The following is a 21288-nucleotide window of genomic DNA, read 5'->3' as shown; positions in this document are numbered from 1 at the left end:
CTTTTATACCTAAGTACTGCGCCCCCGGGGCTCCGGGTGTTCCACACACTTTATCCTTCTGCGGATACTCAGGTTCACTGACTGTTTTGTTAAACAAAAGCGGGTAGCCGCTTGCTCACTGCCCTCGTATCCAGCCTGAGGGCTGGGGTCTGTTTTGGGATGCAAGCTCTCCTCCATGTTGGGGGGGTGGCGGGGTGGGGGGGGGGTTGGGGGGCCCAGTTGGCGCCCTGTTATGTTTTATAGTTATGTGTTATATGACAGTACTGTTATTTTTCTTTCTATTGATTGCTTTGAAGGTGGATCGGGACCCTTCCTTTGGCCAGACTCTGGCCGGGGTGAACGGTCCAGGCCGTATATGTTTAAATGCTCCTATTGTGATCTTCTCGGGGGTTACCATGGCTACACTTGATGTCCTCTCCTGGAACACACGGGGCCTCAACTCCCCGATTAAACAGTCTCTCGTTTTTCAATTTATTAAAAAGCACAGCCCCCATGTTTGTGTGTTGCAGGAGACGCACCTGGTGGGTAGCAGGACACTTAGTCTTAAAAAACCTTGGGTGGGCCACCACTATCACTCAACGTACTCCACCTACGCCAGAGGGGTTAGTATCCTGGTGCTTAAATCACTCCCCTTCAAGCTCCTAGATTTGGTCCTTGACCCAGACGGCAGATTTGTGCTGGTTCACGCCCTGATCTACAGTCTCCCGTGGGTCCTAGTGGGTTTGTATTTGCCCCCTCCTGCCTCCCTGGGGGTCCTGGGAGTACTTGCGGCCAAGTTGGCGCAGTTTCCCTGTGACAATGTGGTCCTGATGGGTGATTTCAACCTGGTCCCGGACACTGGTATGGACAGGTTCACCTCATCGGGCACTACTCGCCAGGGATTGGCGGAATGGGCGGACACGTACGGCCTCACGGACGTATGGCGATGGAAGAACCCGGATTCTCGTGCTTTCACCTGCCATTCGGCCACCCATAGATCTTTCTCTCGAATCGACTTGGCGTATGTCGGGGCGCCGGTTCTGCCCAGGGTTCGCGACATCACTATTCTTCCTCGCGGGATTTCAGACCACGCCCCCCTGCTTCTCTCACTGACTCTGACGACCGACCCGACCGACACCCTCTGGAGGCTTTCCAGATTCTGGGTCTCTGACCCGGAGGTGGAGCCCAGGTTCCAAGACACCCTCCGCGCCTTTTGGGTAGACAACCCAGGCACGGCGGCGGAGACCGTGGTGTGGGATGCCTTTAAGGCCTCCTCCCGGGGTCACTACCAGTCAATCATTGCGGGGGTCCGGAGGGAACGAAGGGCCGAGCTCACTAAGGTAGAGGGGGAGGCGGTTAGGCAAGAAGCCCTGTATGTTCGCACCCGCGAACCCCACCATTACTCCCGCCTCCAGTCCCTGACGCAGCAGGCTGTTCTTCTACGGACAGCCCTGACACAGAAAAAGCTCCTTCACCAGTCTCAGCGCATTTTTGAACAGGGGGAGCGGACGGGAAGACTTTTGGCCTGGCTCTCTAGGGAGTAGTCGGGTCTGTCCGCCATTGCACAGGTCAGGGACGGGGAGGGGACCCTCCACTCCACTCCACGGGAGATCAACCGATGCTTCGCTGATTACTACCAACGCCTATATAGCTCCAAAGTGGCATATGATCTACCCGATCTCTTGAACTACCTGGAGGAGGTGGACGTCCCTGTTCTCACTCCCTCTTCTGTGCGCAAACTAGATGCCCCATTTAAGCTTGAGGAGATACACGCCGCTCTAAAGATGATGCAGAAGGGAAAGACTCCGGGACCGGATGGGTTCCCGGTGGAATTCTTTAAGGCTCATGAGGAAGATCTGGCCCCTAGACTAAAATCCCTCTTTTCCTCGGCCTCAGAGGCGGGAGCACTCCCGGACTCGATGTGCGAGGCGGTAATTGTGGTAATCCCTAAGGCCGGTAAGGACCCTACCCTGTGCTCATCGTACCGTCCCATTTCTCTCCTCAATGTTGATGCAAAGCTCTTCGCGAAGATCCTTGCAAATAGGCTCAACACCGTCATCACGGCCTTGGTCCATCCGGACCAGACGGGCTTTATGCCCGGTCGCGGCACCGATATTAATCTTCGCCGCTTACATACTCACCTGGCGCTGGCGGGCCCTGATGACCCCGGAGTGGTGGCCTCACTTGATGCCGAGAAGGCTTTCGACTCGGTGGAGTGGGGCTATCTCTGGGCGGTTTTGTCGCGATTCGGTTTTGGTCCCCGTTTCCTGTCCTGGATACAAATGCTGTATGCTCACCCCAAGGCGCGTATTCGCACCAACGGGACCCTGTCTCCTTCCTTCTCCTTGGAGAGGGGGACCAGACAGGGCTGCCCACTGTCACCGGAATTATTTGCCCTGGCTTTGGAGCCACTAGCCGTGCACATCCGAAGAGACCCGGAGGTCCGAGGGGTTAAGGTGGGTCCTCTTGAGGAGAAACTCTCGCTCTATGCCGACGATGCTCTGCTGTATTTGGCAGACGCTTCTGCATCTCTCCGTAATGTGCTGGCGCATTTTGAGACGTTTGGGCGTTTCTCGGGAGTGCGAATAAATTGGGACAAGTCGGTGTTGCTCCCGCTCCACCCCTCGCTGATCCGCACCGACACTCACACTTCTCTACGATGGGTGGACGAATTCACCTATCTGGGGGTAAGGGTGGGTCTCGAGTCGGGGTCATACATGGAAAAGAATATCCTCCCAACGCTAGACCACCTGACCAAACGCTGTGCGACGTGGCGTGCTCTCCCCCTCTCACCGGTAGGACGGGGAAACCTTATTAAAATGGTTATACTCCCCAAATTGCTATATTTCTTCCGCCAGACCCCTGTCATTATCCCGAAGTCCTTCTTTCGACGTCTGGACAGTATAGTAGTGTCGTTCGTGTGGGCGGGTAGTCCTCCCCGGGTTGCAAAACGCTCCCTCTATCTTCCTCTGTCAGGGGGTGGGTTGGCTCTCCCCAACTTTATTGCATACTACTGGGCGGCAGTCCTAGTGACGGTCCGGTGGTGGTTCTCTCAGCCACGACAGAACCTGGCGGTCACCTTAGAGGCGGCTGTCCTGGGATCCTACGCTGCCTTATCCAACCTGGTATTTCGGGGGCGCAGGGCCCACCCCTCCGTCACGGGGCCCATGGTGACAGTTATTCGGGTGTGGGCGACCTCCAGGGCTCGAATGTTGAAGCCCAACACTGTCTCCCCGCACACCCCGCTTTGGGGTAACCCTCTTCTCCCGCACCTGAATACGGTCCCCGACCCGGTGGTCTGGGCTCGGCGGGGCATCCTTACCCTCCGGCATATTATGCCGGGGGGCGTGGTGATGCCCTTTCAGGAGCTGAGCCGGCTCCACAAGGTTCCATCCTCCCTCGCTTTTCGGTATGCGCAGCTCAGGCACGCACTCGCGGCCCAATTCCCGGAACCGGTGACGCTCGAGTCGGATTCGATTGAGCGCCTCCTGATCTCGGGTGTCATGGGGAAGCCCCTTTCGTCCCTATACCTGCGTTTCACGGTGGCGTACGACACGAACACGGCGGGGGTCCTGGCCAAATGGACTGCTGACATCCCGGATCTAGACGAGGAGATTTGGGAGGAATGTGTCTCTTCCTTTCTTCCGTCTATGATTGCCTCTAGAGACCGATTCATACAACTAAAATTTTTGCACCGGGCCTACTATACCCCGCAGAGACTGGCTAAGATCTACCCCTCTAGGAGCCCCAGGTGCACTAGGTGCCTGGGGGATACGGGCTCGTTCCTTCATATGGTCTGGGCCTGCCCCGGGCTAGCCTCATACTGGGGGGGGGTGGCGGAGGTCCTAGCGGACCGCAGTGGGGTAGAATTTGTGCTGGATCCGAAAGTGTTCCTCCTTAGCTACCTGGGCGAGGTTGAGGGTGACAGGTACACCAAACTGAGCATCACCTTTGCATTATTCTATGCCAGAAGGGAGATCCTGCTTCGATGGCGGGGCACTGAGCTCCCCACAGTGTCCTCCTGGCTCGCTACGATTCATAGGGTCCTCCCATTATACAGGTTAACGTATGAAAGCAGAAACTGTCCAGCGAAATTTGAAAAAATCTGGTCGAAATGGATTGACTCTTCTACCTTATCTGTTGATGGTCCCCCTGTGATGGCTCCTGACTGAGGGGTCTGGTGGTTGGGTGGCTTTTCCCCCCCGCCCTTCTCCTCGCTGTCCCCCCCCCTCCCCTATCCACCTTTTCCCCCCGCTTCGGGCGGGGGGGGCTGGTGGTGCGGGGAGGACACTCGGGGGGTGGTTGCCTATAGGGATGTGTCTCGAACCTGGCGACTGTACTGCTTATGGTATATGCCCTGGGAACTGTGTAAATGGTCTGCTACCCTGCCATGGATGTATTAACTAGCTGCTGAAATGCTTTGACTTTCTGCAATCATTCTGTTGCCTCTGTGGCTTGTACTGTCATGGATTTGTATGTTTGTTTGTCGTCTGTCTTCAAAAAATAAAAAACTTTTACTGTTAAAAAAAAAAAAATATCATATTAAATATAGTGTTGTTGCTAGGCAGAATAGTTAATCTTCCCACTTCCTGCACCTAGGTGCTTAAGCTTCCTAACCTACACCGCACAGACTCCTGGGAATGTAGTGGGTGTAACTTTCCAGGAGCCTGTGCACTCCCCAGTCTCGAAGAATCATGTGACTTGGACAGTACAGGTGCTGAAACCTGATCTGAAACCTATTACACTGCTTGTGCAGTACTGAGCATGTGCGAGATCTGCAAGGCTGAAATCCAGGAAGTCATACAGTCTGGCTTCATGATGCCCACACTTAAGATGGCCCCAGTCAATTACTATTTTATAAAGTGTCTAAATGCTGTAACAACCTAACAAAACGGACCTTAGTTTACAGACTAACTTTACTAGAATACATTAAGTTTGTGTATTACAGGGGTATTTATATATAAAAAGTGAAATTGTGGCCGGAACTCCGCTTTAATAATAAGTATCTAAAACCAGGCAGTTGCAGCACACCTCTATTTTTTTATTTTGTATAGTTATCACTTCACTATACTGAATCAAAAACAGAAGTTTGCTGCAATTGCCTGTACTGTACATACATATACAAGAGAAGTGCAACTAAATACTAATGAAAATAATTAAAAACAATCAATGAACTTATGTCTTCACATTACCACAAATCTTCAACTTATAATGTCTGTGCTATATATCCACATATCACCTTATAGCATCCGTGTATTAGGTTCACACATATGCTGGAACCAGCACGATTACAGCACATCGCATCTCTCCTGCAGGCAGTTTATACTGCCCTCTGCAAACCGCTGCAGATGTCAATACAATGTTAATGGCACCCCCAGATGTGAACTGTGGATTCGGACAGGAATAGGATCGCATGGGTGAGAACACCCAAGCGATATGATTCCAGTGTGGGAAAAAAAAGTCCTTGCACTTTTCTGCAAATCCAATGCAAATTCAGCCATACAACATGTTATTCCCACATATATTTGTGGCGCGGGGTTTCATTTTTGTTTTTTGTTGCAATTGCCTGGTTTCGGATTCCTATATATTGGAGGGGGAACACAGGTTATCTTCTTCTTACATGGAGACACTAAAAACCTATTAGGTGTAAGTGCTGCTTAAATATATATATATATATATATATATATATATATATATATATATATATATATATATATATATATATATATATACAGTAAAACCTTGGATTGCGAGCCTAATTCGTTTAGGTTTATATCTACTTAATTCGGAAACATGCTTGTAATGCAAAGCACTTGTATATCAAATATCAAATTTCCCCATAAGAAATAATGGAAACTAAAATGATTTGTTCCACAACCATTTATTCATAGGCCCATCAGTTTATAGTTCATATAGCAATGTGACCAGGTTATGTAACCATAAACCATGTAACCGTAAAATGTTCATCCACAAATGGAAGCATGATCCAGCAGGAGCTACGGAGTATAAAAGAGAAGAGAGGAGACTCTAAGTGTAGAAATATGTTGCTAAATGTTGTACCTTCATTAAATGTAACCATATTGCTAGACTTATGCCCTGTACACACGATTGGTCAATCCAATGAGAACGGTCTGATGGATTTTTCCATCAGTTAACTGATGAAGCTGACTGATGGTCAGTCGTGCCTACACACCATCATTTAAAAAAACTATCGTGTCAGAACGCGGTGACCTAAAACACAACGACGTGCTGAAAAAAACACAGTTCAATGCTTCCATGCATGCGTCGACTTGATTCTGATCATGCGTGGATTTTTAACCGATGGACGTGCCTACAAACGATCATTTTTTTTCTATCAGTTAGGTATCCATCGGTTAATTTTAAAACAAGTTTCACATTTTTTAACCGATGGATAAATAACCGATTAGGCCCACACACGATCGTTTTGGTCTGATGAAAACGGTCCATCAGACCATTCTCATCGGATTGACCGATTGTGTGTACGCGGCATTAGAGGCACCTCTCTTCTCTTTTATACTCAGTTGCGACATGACACTACTTGTATATCAAGACATTGCTTGTATATTAATTTAACATTTATAAAAAAAAGTTGCTTATTTTGCAAAATGCTCTCAAACCAAGTTACTCTCAAACCAAGGTTTTACTGTAAATATATATATATATATATATATTTATATATATAGCATAGTGCCGTTTGTGACGGCACCTGTGACGAAACACGTAGGATCGAGTGACGTGCTGACGTCATTGCGTGTGTTTCCGAAATTTCGGGCTGATTTTTCTGTATGCCATCCAGTGAGGATTTTAATATACTATACTTATTTCATTAATGTAAGTACACCCTTAAAATGGAATTCCAGTCAAGATTAAAAACCTCCCACAGATTTCTATGCTTCTGACTATTACATCTGTATTATCCACATTTTAGTTTCCTGAATGGTTGATTAGACAGCTATCTAATCAATTGTTGGTCCTGGCGATCTCAGACAACCAGTTCTGCTTTCCCCCACTCAATCCCCCCTCTCATTTCTGTTTCTTGTGACGTATGCATGTCACATGCTCTGGTGCAGCTGTCAGTCTAAAAAATCCAAGCCAACCAGCTTCACTCTGCCCCACTCAGTCCCACCTCTCATCTCCCCCTCCCCTCACATTTCTTCTCTTGAATGTCGAGGCTAGAGGATTAGTGTACACACCCACCTGCTGAAGTCACATGATGGGGAGAAACAATGCTTGAAAAAGGTATGAAAACAGTAATATTTCATTTTTGGGGCATATCGGGAAGGTTAATAATTGATTAGGCTTGTGGTGGCCCATTCAAGGCATGAAGGCTTTACAATCACTTTAATCTTTTAATTAAGTCTACTAAAGGGTTTTTACACCATGTGGAACTTTCTCTTTTATTCCTGTGATGACACTATAGAGATGATGTTGAGATGAGCATTACAGCCTTAAACTCCAGTCCTTGTAGGAACACCCCTGAAAAAAATACCCTGGCCGAGTTGTTTGGCCATAGGCCTCTCTTTAATTAGAGGGTCCTATTAAGTCGGTAAGCCTGCACTCTCTATTAAGGTGGTGGTGTCATGGCTTGCAAGCTGCAAAGGTGGTGATGGAGGTTCACTATCTTTGAACACATGAAGAGGATTATACCTTTGCACCTCAACTTTGCACACATTTTTCTTCTTTCTATTCAGACTCTATTTTGTTTAGCTATCCCTTCTCTAATGACAGCTGCTTCTCTGCTTCTGTCTTTGTGTTTTATTAAAATAAATGCTTCCTTTACCTGATTTCAGAGCGGTTCCTTGCAATCGTGTCACCGTCTTGCTGTCTCCTCTGCCCAGCTAACAGATGCAGTGGGCGGGCCGAGATTCCCCCACTAACATCAGCCGTGATGCTAGGAGAAAGGGAGAGAGAGAGACGACCGATCACATAATTGAGGGGAGCTGCTCTGAAACCCGGTAAAGCATGCATTTTTTAAATAAAACACAGAGACAGGAGCAGCTAGCATTAGGGAATCAGTGGGATTATATACATGTTAAACAGTTATGAGAGCCTGAGGAGCAGAGGGGGGCACTGACACTGGGTAAATCACATGGTTTGCGCAGAGCCTCCCTGAAACCCAGTAAAGGATGCTTTTTTTTAACAAAACACAAAGACAGGAGCAGATGGCATTAGGAAGCCAGCAGGCTTATATACATTTTAGGCACATAAACTGACCACAGTGTCAGGGCTCAGCAGTCATGATGAACCGTGGTCAGTTTACAAAGGGGAGAGCAGAAACTGTCAGGATCAGCCAGGTATTTCAGGTGTTACAGGGGGCCAAATCACACAGCACAAGCACTGTGCTGTATACAATGCTTTAACCACTTACAGACCTCCCGCCACAATCTTACGTCGGCACTTTGAAGAGGAATACCGTTGTTATGGTAGCAGATAGCTACCATAACCCCGGTATCCTCTTCTTCAGCGGGCGGTCCGCTACAAGATAAAAGTGGTCTCTGCGTCGGATTCTCAAAATCACAGAAATTTGCTCAATTGTCGCTGTCATTTCTTTTATTATGTTATGACGAATTTCCCCACAAATCGCTATCGCTCAATTCTGCAAGTGATTATAATTTATCATCGCTGTTTTCTAGCTGCTCTAAAACCATTTTTGACATAAAGGGACACTTTTGGTTGCTATGGACAATCTACAGTTTACAGGCAGAAAGAACAGTTTTTATTATATAAAAGTACATGTAGGGCACTGGGCAGACCACTAGGGACAAAGGGGGTGTGTATTTTTTACATACAGTACTGTAATCTATAAGATTACAGTATACTGTATGTAATGTGTTTGTTTACCTTTTTTAATTTGGCGCCGTTCTCCGCCCCCCGTGCGTCGTAACGTCGCAGGGAACGGAGATCGGCGGCACACAGGCACTGTGTGAATCGGGCGAGCACCCGCTCGCTCACACAGCGTGGTGGCATCGCTGGATCCAGGGACAAGGTAAGTAAACCATGCCTGTGGATTCTGTGAGGCGAGCCCGAGTCTGACTGGGTTACCGATCGCAGCACAAAAATGTAACCCCCGAGTCAGACTCGAGAATACTGCCAGTTGGGTTAAAGGGCACAGTGGTGACAATTGGCACAGTGGCGACAATTGATGGGCACAGTGGCTGCGTTTGATGGCATGGCACAGTGGTGACAATTGATGGCACAGTGGCTGCGTTTGATGGCATGGCACAGTGGTGCGAATTGATGGCACAGTGGCTGTGTTTGATGGCATGGCATAGTGACTGCATTTGATGGCATGGAAGAGTGGTGACAATTGATGGCACAGTGGCTGCGTTTGATGGCATGGCACAGTGGCTGCGTTTGATGGCATGGCACAGTGATGCGAATTGATGGCACAGTGGCTCCATTTGATGGCATGGCACAGTGGCTGCGTTTGATGGCATGGCACAGTGACTGCATTTGATTGGCATGGCACAGTGGTGAAAATTGATAGCACAGTGGCTCCCCCAAAAACTTTGAGCACCAGCCACCACTGAATTGTATAATATTCTGTTGAATACTATATGAATAATTACATAGTTACATAGTTAGTCAGGTTGAAAAAAGACACAAGTCCATCTAGTTCAACCATAAAATAAATAAAATATCATACAATCCCATGTACCCAATTCTATACCCACAGTTGTTCCAGAGGAAGGCAAAAACCCCCCAGCAAAGCATGATCCAATTTGCTATAGCAGGGGAAAAAAATCTTTCCTGACCCCCAAGAGGCAATCCGATTTTTCCTGGATCAACTTTACCTATAAATGTTAGTACTCAGTTATATTATGTACATTTAGGCAAGAATCCAGGCCTTTCTTAAAGCAATCTAGTCTATTCCACATTTTCACAGCTCTCAGGCCTCGTACACACGACCATTTTCCTCGACAGAATCCATCAAGAAACTTGGTGGCAAAGCTTTTTTGCCGAGGAAAACGGTCGTGTGTATGCTTTTCATTGAGAAAACTGTCGAGGAACTCGACGAGGAAAAAAGTGAACAAATTCTCTTTTTCCTCGACAGGAGTCTCAATTTCCTCGTCGTGTTCCTCGCCGGGCTGGTTTTCGACGAGAAACACGATCGTGTGTATGCTAAGAAACCCATGCATGCTCAGAATAAAGTATGAGACGGGAGCGCACCTTTGGTAAAAGTAGCGTTTGTAATGGAGATAGCACATTTGTCACGCTGTAACAGTCTGAAAAGTGCAAATTGTCTCTTACCAAACTTTTACTTAACATGAGATTAGCAAAAGCAGCCCCAAGGGTTGTGCCAGTGGAATCGAACTTCCCCTGCCGTTGTATGTGTTCTACATCACCGCGTTGAGAATGAGGAGATTTGGTCTTGACAGTGTGTACACAAAGAAAGCTTGTCAAGTTTCTCGACAAGCCTAACAAGGAACTCGTCGAGGAAAACGATGTGTCTTTTCCGACGAGTTCCTCGGTCGTGTGTACGAGTCCTAACTATGAAGAAACCTTTCCGTATTCAGAGATGAAATCTCTTTTCCTCTAGACGTAAAAAGTGCTTCCTTGTCCTCTGTGTTGGCCGTAAAGTGAAAAACTCAACACCAAGTTCACTATATGGGCCCCTTTTATACTTGTACATGTTGATCATATCCACCCTTAATCTCCTCTCCTCCAGAGTGAAAAATTCAGTTCCTCTAATCTTCCCTCAAAGCTGAGCTCCTCCATGCCTCTTCAGTTTGGTTTCCCTTCTCTGCATTTTCTCCAGTTCTCCAATATCATTTTTTAAGAACTGGTGCCCAAAATTGAACTGTATATTCCAGATGAGGTCTTACTAATAATTTGTACAGGGGCAAAATGAAATCTCTCTCTTTGGAGTCCATACCTCTCTTAACCACTTAAGCCCCGGACCATTATGCAGCTAAAGGACCAGGCTCCTTTATGCAAATCGGCACTGCATCGCTTTAACTGACAATTGTGTGGTCGTGCGACGTGACTCCCAAATAAAATTGACGTCCTTTTGAAAAAAAAATCAATATTTTTTACTTTTTGCTATAATAAATATCCCCCCAAAAATATATAAAAAAAAACATTTTTTTCCTCAGTTTAGGCCGATACGTATTCTTCTACACATCTTTGGTAAAAAAATCGCAATAAGCGTTTAATGATTGGGTTGCGCAAAAGTTATAGCGTCTACAAAATAGGGAATAGTTTTATGGCATTTTTATTAATAATATTTTTTTTTACTAGTAATGGCGTGATCAGCAATTTTTATCGTGACTGCGACATTATGGCAGACACATCAGACACTTTTGACACTATTTTGGGACCATTGTCACTTTTACAGCAAACAGTGCTATAAAAATGCACTGATTACTGTGAAAGTGACACTGGCAGTGAAGGGGTTAACCTGTAGGGGCGCTAAAGGGGTTAAGTGCTCCCTAATGTGTGTTTCTTACTGTAGGGGGGCGTGTGACTTTGCTGATCTTTGTTCCCTATGACAGGGAACAGATGATCAGTGACAGGCTCACTAGGAAGCACGGGGAGAGGTTTGTTTACACTTACCTCTCCCCGTTCTTCAGCTCTGTGACCCGATCGCTTGACACCGGCAGCGATCGGGTCCGTGGGTCCCGCGGGCGCGGTCACGGAGCTCAGGATCGAGTCGAGAACGTTCACGACCCACGGCTGGGCTTCTTAAAGGGAACGTATCTGTACGTCCATATGCCTAGCAGTGCCATTCTGCTGACATATTTAGTCGTGCGGCGGTCCTTAACTGGTTAATACAAGAAAGGACTTTGCTCGCTTTGGAACCGCAGCTTGGCATTGCATGCCATTATTGAGCTTGTGATCTACCAAAACCCCCAGATCCTTCTCCATTACGGATTCCCCCAGTTGTACTCCCCCTAGTATGTAATAATGCATGCATATTCTTAGTCCCCAAGTGCATAACTTTACATTTATCAACATTAAACCTCATCTGCCACATAGCTGCCCAATTAGACAGAGCATTGAGGTTGGCTTGTAAATTGGAGACATCCTGTAAGGACGTTATTCCACTGCATAGTTTGGTGTCATCTGCAAAGACAAAAATATTATTTTTGATCCCAGACCCAATATCATTTATAAAGATATTAAAAAGTAAGGGTCCCAACACTGAACCTTGGGGTACACCACTGATAACATTAGACCATTCAGAGTAAAAATCATTAACCACGACTCTCTGAATTCTGTCTTTAGGCAGTTTTCTATCCATTTACAAACTATTTCCAAGCCTGTAGACTTTACTTTACACATTAGCCATGTGATTGAATTATAAAAACATATAAACTTTAAAAAAATTACACGTTTAAAATAAAAATGACAAAAAACAGTATTGTTTTCTCTAATGAAAATTGCAGATAAAATACCTTCCTTTTTTATGTAAGTGAAAACATATATTTTTTTAAAACAGGTTTCCTACAACAAGGTTACTCTTTATAGAGCTAAGTTGCATTAAGGTTTTTGCATATTTTGTTTGCAGAAGCCTGAAGAACAAATGTTTTTCTTTTCTGCTTTATGTGTTGATAGTATTCAGAGAACAAGTGAATAACAATGTTTCACAGAACAGAAGAACATTCATGACTCACTGACCCGACATCTTCTGTACCAAGAAACCCTCCACTAGACTCATTTTCTTAAATCAAAGGCAAGCAAAAAGATATGAACTCAATGGCCATGTACCAAGAATACTTGACATAATTTCTAATGGATTTTTAGATCATATTGCTGGAAAGTAATTATTAAAAGGTAATGGTTTATTTTCAGTGCGGATGTATATTGTAATGTTTGATGTGACCTTCACATTTTTGCATGCTTGAATCTAAGCAAATTTCACTTAGACCAGGGTCCTATTCGTAAAAATGTCTCCCAGTTGAGGTCCAAATGAATCGCCTGTTTGTGCGATGACTCAGATCTTTCATATCACAGCCCCCTCCTCTGAAATAATATTTTTTTTTACATCAGTTTCCTCAGTCCCCCTTTACATCACAGTTTTCCCTTAACAGTGGTGTCCCCTTCCCCGTCACCCCCCCAGTAGTGTCCCTTGCCTCCCTTCACACCGACCCCCCCAGTAGTGTCCCCATCTTCACATCCCCACACAGCAATGTCCTCTGCCAATATTTTACCGCCCTCATCTCTACCCCCATTCACATTGCAGCCCCCCTAAGCTCTGCCCCCATTCATATTGCAGCCCCCCTAAGCTCTGCGCCCATTCACATTGCAGTACACCTCAGCTCTGCTCCCCCTATTTGCATTGCAGCCCCCTTATGCTCTGCTCCCCCATTCACATTTAAGCCCCCCCCCCAGCTCTGCCCCCATTCACATTGCAGCCCCCCTTAGCTCTGCCTCCACATTCACATTACAGCCCCCTCAGCTCTGCTCCTCCCATTCACATTGCAGCCCCCTCAGCTCTGTTCCTCCCATTCACATTGCAGCCCCCCTCAGCTCTGCTCCCCCATTTACATTGCAGCTCCCCTCAGCTCTGCTCCCCTATTCACAGCGCAACCCCCCTCAGCACTGCCCCCACATTCACATTGCAGCCCCCTCAGCTCTGCTTCATTTTGTCTTGCTTTGTGCTTGCTTGCCTTGTGGTATTTGCCAGTCAGGTGTTTTATCTTGTTGTTTGCTTTTCCTACTTGGTCCCAGTACCCTTGTTTATCCAGAAATAGTAATACCATTTTAGATATTCTTAGGTAGTCTCAGGTAGAGGTGAGGATCAGATCATGTTAGTTCCTTCTTGGTCCCAGTTCCCTTGTTTATCCAAGTATAGTAATATCATCTTACTTATTCTTAGGTAGAGGTGAGGCTTGGATCATGTTAGTTTGAACTTTTTGTCCAAATTCACAATTTTTTATAATGTACTGTACTGGGCATAAAGCAGCTCATAGCATCATAGCAGCACAGAGCAACACATGGGTTGTGCAGGGATAGGCAATTAGCGGACCTCCAGCTGTTGCAGAACTACAAGTCCCATGAGGCACAGCAGGATTCTGACAGCCACAGCATGACACCCAGAGGCATGATGGGGCTTGTAGTTTTGCAACAGTTGGAAGTCCGCTAATTGCATATCCCTGACAGTGTATTTGAACCAGCTGTAGAGAGAGGACAGGGAGAGACGGCAACCTGTATTTGCAGAGATTATGGTCAGTTTACATACTATGCTTTACTCCTGCAATTTGCAGTGCTGGGTCCACCTTTCTCCCCACGTCTTTACAGTACTTTGTTTATACCAAAATTCCTTAGTAAGATTACTATCTATGTCAGCAACATTGATTTCTAGCTCTTTGGGCAACTAACCCTTTTCTGCCTTCTTTTTCACTTGTTTGCTTTTGCTGACTTATTTTTGACCATCTGTTTTTGGAGCACCAAAACTACTTTATATGACTCACATTTACTACATCCACCTATAACCATAGTAAAAGTAAAAGTACAAGATTAGGCATAAGTAAAGGTAGAGTAAAAGTTAGGCATACTCCAATTAGGCATCCAACAGAGTTGGTTTTATTTACATTTGAGTTCTCCAAATTTCAAACAGGACCCCGGCAAATCAAACCCAGGTAGGTTCGCTCCTCATTAGTCTTAGATATAGTGATATAGTATAGTGGTTAAATAATTAATATTTAGGCATTATAATGATGATGTAAGTAATCTTCCTCAGCAACCCGATTCTTCCAGAGAGATGCAATGTATTGACTTCAAACACAGAACAAAGTCCAATACTTGCAAAAGATGACAAAAATCCAACAGAGTAAATATAACTCAGAGTCCCATTTTTCCTAGATCTGTGCCTTCATAATCAACGAGAATGACAAGACTGACTGAATTCCATCTTGAATGTCCTCTGAAGTACTGGTCTGACACTGGGTTAACCGCTGACGAAGTCCAATCGGACGTAACGTGTGTACAGGGGAGGAGCTTTGTGACATCACCCGTGTCCTTTCCATTGCCGTTCACGGCTGTACACCACGGCTACATGCCATGCTTTTTTATGTTTTTAATCCCATTCGCTATACCAGACGGTAGTCCTTCAGTGGATTTCTCTGTGCATATTGTCCAGCCCAGGATCTTTTGCTGTATAGTGAAGCTTTTTTTTCTTGGAATAAAATACAAACAGTCTACACTGAGATCGTATTTTTTGTTGTTTTTGCATATCTGATCGGATTACTTACCACTCTGCTGGATCCATCCGCATCTTCTCTTCTATGCTGAGACCAAGCTGTTTTGACCAGTTGGTAATGCAAATGGTCCATCCCATCCGATCGGATCACTTACCACTCTGCTGGATCCATCCGCATCTTCTCTCCTATGGTTAGACCAAGCTGTTTTGACCAGTTGTTAGCGCAAATGGTCCACCCCATCTGGTAAGGAAGCATTTCTCTTGTTGGTGGAGGTTACATCACTTTCGTTTGAAGAGTTTTTGTTGTATCACTGGGTGTCATCTTCAGTCACTTTTATATGGACTTTCATTGCGCTGCACTTACATTTTTTCTTTTGCTACAACCAATATGCAACAGAAACGCATGTGAACTACATAATTAATACTTACTTCCAATACAAATAGTTATAAGAAGATAAAAAATACATATAATCCAAGTGTTTGTCATTTCTACACCAGAGGCTCATAAATAATAACATTCATAAATATAATAAGTTAACAGGCATTAGCAAATTAGTGCTATGCCATCTGTGAAAGATTACAGGGGGTAAAAACATCAAGATTCTATTTTCAGGATAAAATCTGTTATACTTCTTAGAAAAGCACTAGAGCCACAAAAGAGAACTTTGTAAATCTCAGAGTTCAGGAAAAAAAATAATCAGCAGGCATATTGGCTTTCAATGTACAGTAACTTCTTACATTTGTTATCAAGATGTGTGCAGCTGTCATCTTTCCTCCACAGGGATAGTTAAGTTTTGAAAGAATACTAAGGTGGGTCTGGTCATGCATTTTATTAGTGTGGATCGAGGTGGGTTCATTGAAGCATAATATTTGTCTTTCATTCATAAACCCACAGACTTAAACCAGAAATTTCACCCATCAAGATTGAAGCTATACCTTCATAGATATTACTTAAAAAGGTTTATAGCACAATTTTTTTTTGTTGTATTATGCAGTAATGATTTCAAGATAAAAATCTATGAATATTACTTTCTGGTGAGCTAAATTGTAAGTTGTGTTTTCTTGTGTGACTAGGATGACTGTTATTTTCTTACTTCTAGGACCAATTTTTTACAGTAGATTTATTTTTCCTTTCTGGAGCATTTTCTAGTCTTGTGTTCGTAAGTCTGCTGTCAGGGCTAAATATTTTCCAAATGTAGCAGTTAGTGGAGGTGGGATAATGTAAAATTACACTCACCTTGCTGCCATTACATCCCCACACTAGCAGTACCTGGGTAACAGGGGATCTTGAGCCTTCCCTAATTGGGAGCCTTACAACTTCTGTCCTGATGTTCTTAAGTCTCTGGCCCCACCTAGAGGGGTCTTGTTGACAAGAAGGACTTTCCCTTAGAAAATTATTTGCTCCAGGATAGATCCCAGAAGCTTTAAAGGAAGTAAGTCCACACTTGAAAGTAGTTTTGAAATCTTTATTTTAACTTGGTAGGATAGCTGAAGGTGGAATACCCAAAACTCACATGGGGTCCTACAGTACCTTGGCTAGCAGTCACTGGGGCCTCTGCATCTGTAAATGTCACAAGGAATTTATTCTGGTGCACATCAATCACAAAACAAAAGGTTCAAGTGTAACTTAATTCCAGTGATCAGCAGAAAATATTTTCTTAGGCTCTCATGGCCTGCCTTCTCAAACAGAGGGGCAGTGCTCCCAGGCTCCCAGCCTCAATAGCCATCACGGGCATACAAAATTATAGAATTTTGCCTGTGGGACTTTAGATGAAGCGTGACACAGCCAGTAAATATGTAATACTAATAGGTCATCTGAAAAAAGGGTAACATGTTTCCAAACAAATTGGCCCAACTATACATGTACAAGCCATAGTAATATAACATTTCAGTGAGCCAATGCGTTTCGTGATTAAGTTCTCACTTCTTCAGGGGTTGATGCACACATGTCTAATGGGTAAAATAATTGAAAAATGTATAACATGGGTATTATAAAGTATGTTATATGCATCAACCCCTGAAGAAGTGATAACATACGCACGAAGTGCATTGGGTCACTCAAGATGCTATGTTACATTTACTATGAATTTACTGTGAAATGTATATTACTATGGGTTGTACATGTATAGTTTGGCCAATTTGTTTGGCAACTTGTTACCCTTTTTCAGATGACCTATTGGTATTACATGCAATAAATTTCTACTTTGTTTTTACTGGTTGTGTCACGCTTCATCTAAAGTCCCACAGGCAAAATTCTGTATTTCTGTATGCATAACAGGAAAGCAGGTGCTTCACAGGGTACATTCCGCCTTATTTAGTTTTTTTTTTAGCAGTTACTGACAACCACCCACTCTTCAGCGGGAAAAGGGCTGAATAACCTTCTCTCCCTAAAAGGGAGGGCTGGCTACAGACCCTTTCAGAAAGATGCATCCCTGTTTTGTGAAACCTAAATCCACTCAACTGATGACAAGCTTCAGGGATTGTCCTGCTTGGCAGGGGAGACACCATGATCATGAAGGTGGTTCTCCCAGGGCGAGGCACGGCTATTGCACACTCTAGGCCGTGCTGATCGTGGTTGTCTTCCCTGCCGCTTCTCGGCCTTTTGGCTAGGACTGGGTGTGGTATCTGTCCTCATCAGTTGTCAGCGGAGCGCTGAAGCACCTCCTACATGGGGAGGGTGGATGCAATCCAATGACGTCATTGCACCTGGAAGGATGGTTTCAGCAGGGACTACGCTGTGCTGCCCGACAGAATACTGGGGGCCGGCCCATGGTTGAGTCTGAGCCATCTGGAAGGGTGCTTCTGGTGAGGATGGGTGCTGCGCTTAGTCTTGGTCTTTTTGCCGAGTTCTAGTCTGGCCTTCTGGCTGGCTGGTGTAAGTGCTATCTCTGTCAGCGATCCGGTTGGAGGAGCTGGTAATGCCCTGTGGTAAGACGGGGTAGAGCCATGCAAATCCGCTGGGTTGACGGAGGGTCTGGAGGGGCTAGTATTGGTGGAGGCTGTTACCTGAGCGGCAGTTCTCCCCAAGAAAACCTTGAAGGGCTCTCTAGCTGGCAGGGGTGGAGGGCTGCACTGGCCGGTCGGGGGGTCGGATATGGAACGAAAAGCCTATGGTGCATGTGCCCCTGGAGTGGCAGTCCAGGGGTATCTGAAGATCACTGTGTGTGAGGGACACATTGATTTAAGATACCACAGTCACTGCACCAGATACACGCTTTTTTTAGCACCTGCCTCCTGGGCCGGGCCTTTTCAATGGCCACTTCTTTCACTCTCCTCTCCACTATCCCTTCCCCCACTTTATTTTATTTAAGCCTGTGTTTGTCACTTTTTTGTCTTTTTTTGTTGTGTTGTGCACGTTTTGTAACTGTGTGATTAGTAGGGTGCGGGTCCTCGGGCCAGCCCTGAATGTCTTGGGAGTGGGTGGACATGGCCTTCTGGCTTAGTTCGCCTGCTCTCATGGGGTCTCCCTTCGGGGGAGCCCCACCTAGTACTGGGAGGGTTCTGTTTCGGCAGTCCCTCCGAGGAAGTTGGGTCCGTGTCGGCTTCGGTTGCTCGGACCACAGTACCTCAGTCCCCGTCTGGAGCCTAACGCCCCGGGGGATCAGGGTTTGGGTCCCTCTTCACAGGAGGACCACTTGACGTTGCACTCGTCTGCACGTTTTTGTGAACACTCTTTATGTGTGTGCACATTTTTTCTGCACCGGGTGGAGTTTTTTGGGTGTGTTCACACGCCATAGGCTTTTCAAAAAAAAAAAAAAATTGCCTGCTTACAAAATAAACAAGAATCTTTGCATCCAGCTCCACCCCTAGCATAATACTCTGGAGTCCTCAACCAAGTGAATGGCAGGTGATGTCATACAAGTTATCCCTGGGTGCAATGCTTTTCAAGAAAAATAAAATGAAAGTATAGCAAAATATAACAAGGTTGTCAGAGAACTCATCCCACCTAAAAATTCCCTGTTGTTCCCCATGTTCACTTTGCAAAGGGAATGTTTATATATAGCATATACATATGCTTACTTGACCCTTCCTATCCTGCGCAATAACAGTTAAAAAAAAATCTTAGCTGAATACTGAACCAGATTAATACTGTTTTTTTTTGTAAATCTGACCTTAGTTTAGTTTTAATTATGGGTAAGTGAGGGAAATCCTAAAATGCTATGCATAGCCACATCAACTTTCCAGCATCTTCGAAACGATGATGAGGTAAAGTGCTAATTTTTATTTAATAAGAGAATATTGCATGTCAAATAAATGAAATAAATACATTTTTGAAAGAGATCAGAACATTTGGAAAGCTCCAAAAGAATTGATCTATCTACTGTATGTCCCCCAATTCTTTGGCTATACAATATTCAAGCGGATCTTAATATTTATAGAATATTTAAACTGTTAAAAATTTTAAAATCATGTGGTGATTAACACTTGCAATAGGAATTATTTTTTTGGTGGGATACTCCTATAGGGTTTTTTACATTAGCAATTGTGGGGACGTAAAACCACATGGTTGAGTCATGTTTTTACCCTGTCATGTTCGTCAGGCACTACCACCAGCTGAACGCAACCCATTCAAGTGGATGGGGCCGCACTACAACTGTTCTGAATCTTCATACAATGCAAATGCGGTTGAGGCGCAGTAGCTTGACACATTGCTTCATCGCAGCCTGTAAAATGCTTGATCATGAATCACTTTTCAGAGGAGCGTCAAAAAAAGGCCTACGGGTTAAGTACTTCAAGAAAGATTCAGACACTGCAACTTTCCTTATGCAAGTGCATCAGCTGATATTGAACAGAGGCACTCCCATTCAGGAATCAGTATTCCAATAGTGGTACATACAACTTTTTCTTAAGAACATTAACAGGTAGGACTTTGCTATAAAGTTTGCTAAAATCTTCAGAGGATATTGTTTTTTGCTCAATAAAAGTGGAGTTAATCTTTAAGCAAACATTCAAGTTGCAAAGTAGATATTCACCACAATTTCTGAACCATGGGACACAATTAATTTCCTTTTTAAGTCTGTAGAAACTTTATAAACAATCTTCATACTTATAGTTTTCAAAACTTTTCAAAACTCTATGATATGCATTGTACGAATTCAATTTATATATGTTGTGGGATTTGATTGCATGGAATAGATAAAATATAAATTCATGACCATATTTCATATTGTGGGTAGTTAATTAAATTGTTTTGAAAAAAGAGCACTCACACAAAATTAGAGCTGACAGCCTGGTTAAAGAACTAATTGATTTAGAAGAAGACTGACAATTAATTACAAACTGTATAAAAACGAATGATATTTTCACAAATTTTAAATATTCCTTCCTATTTTTCTTTAATATTCTATTATATTTGCATTGCATTGCATTGCACTTTTAAAATTATCCTGCTGAAAAAATTGTCCATGAAATAAAAAATACATTTAAGCACACAAGAAACATAAAAATTGTTTTTGTTATATATTTTTTCTTTCTTTGTTGCCTTCCTATTTATAAGTTCTTGCTTCTAAAAAAATGTAAACATGTTCTGCTCAATGCTATGTTGTGGTCTATATATATGCATGTTTTTTTTTAAAAGTACAATTATGTGGATGCTGTCTTGGCTACAAAGATCATGTGTGTTTTCATGTGAGTAGCAGTTACTAATCTCATGAAAGATGCTCTTGAAAGGTTCTAAAGGTTTCAAACATCCCCCTGTACCAGTGTTCTAGAGAGGAAGGGGTGGGGACTGAAGCACCCCTCATAGGCTGATGCAGGTGCTGAATTGCCATTTACAAGTGTTTAAGGACCCATTCACATTTGTGCATTGTGAGAACATACGTTATAAGCACCACATCACGCTAAGGCAACACACATACATTTCAACATGCTGAAAAGCACAAAAATGCACTATAAAGGTGCATTGGCAGTTCATTTAATTCAATGGACCTTAATGCCCATTGAAGTGCTCATGCAACATAATATACACATGTAAATAACCACCCAATATAAAAATGGGACCCTAAAGTTTTATTTAGAATTACAGGGAGTGCAGAATTATTAGGCAAATGAGTATTTTGACCACATCATCCTCTTTATGCATGTTGTCTTACTCCAAGCTGTATAGGCTCGAAAGCCTACTACCAATTAAGCATATTAGGTGA

The 21288-nt window shown here is 44.3% G+C and overlaps 1 non-coding gene across 1 annotated transcript; it reads left to right on the top strand.

Annotated features, from left to right (window-relative positions):
• The first annotated feature begins 17626 nt into the window (after positions 1 to 17626).
• Positions 17627 to 17785, top strand: LOC120938519. The gene has a single exon (XR_005749100.1). It is a non-coding gene; the product is annotated as a U1 spliceosomal RNA (small nuclear RNA).
• Positions 17786 to 21288: the final 3503 nt, after the last annotated feature.

Source organism: Rana temporaria, chromosome 4 (genome assembly GCF_905171775.1).
Source record: "Rana temporaria chromosome 4, aRanTem1.1, whole genome shotgun sequence".
Taxonomy (NCBI): domain Eukaryota; kingdom Metazoa; phylum Chordata; class Amphibia; order Anura; family Ranidae; genus Rana; species Rana temporaria.
The sequence above is the reverse complement of the archived record's forward strand: the minus strand, read 5'-3'. Positions and strand labels throughout refer to the sequence as shown.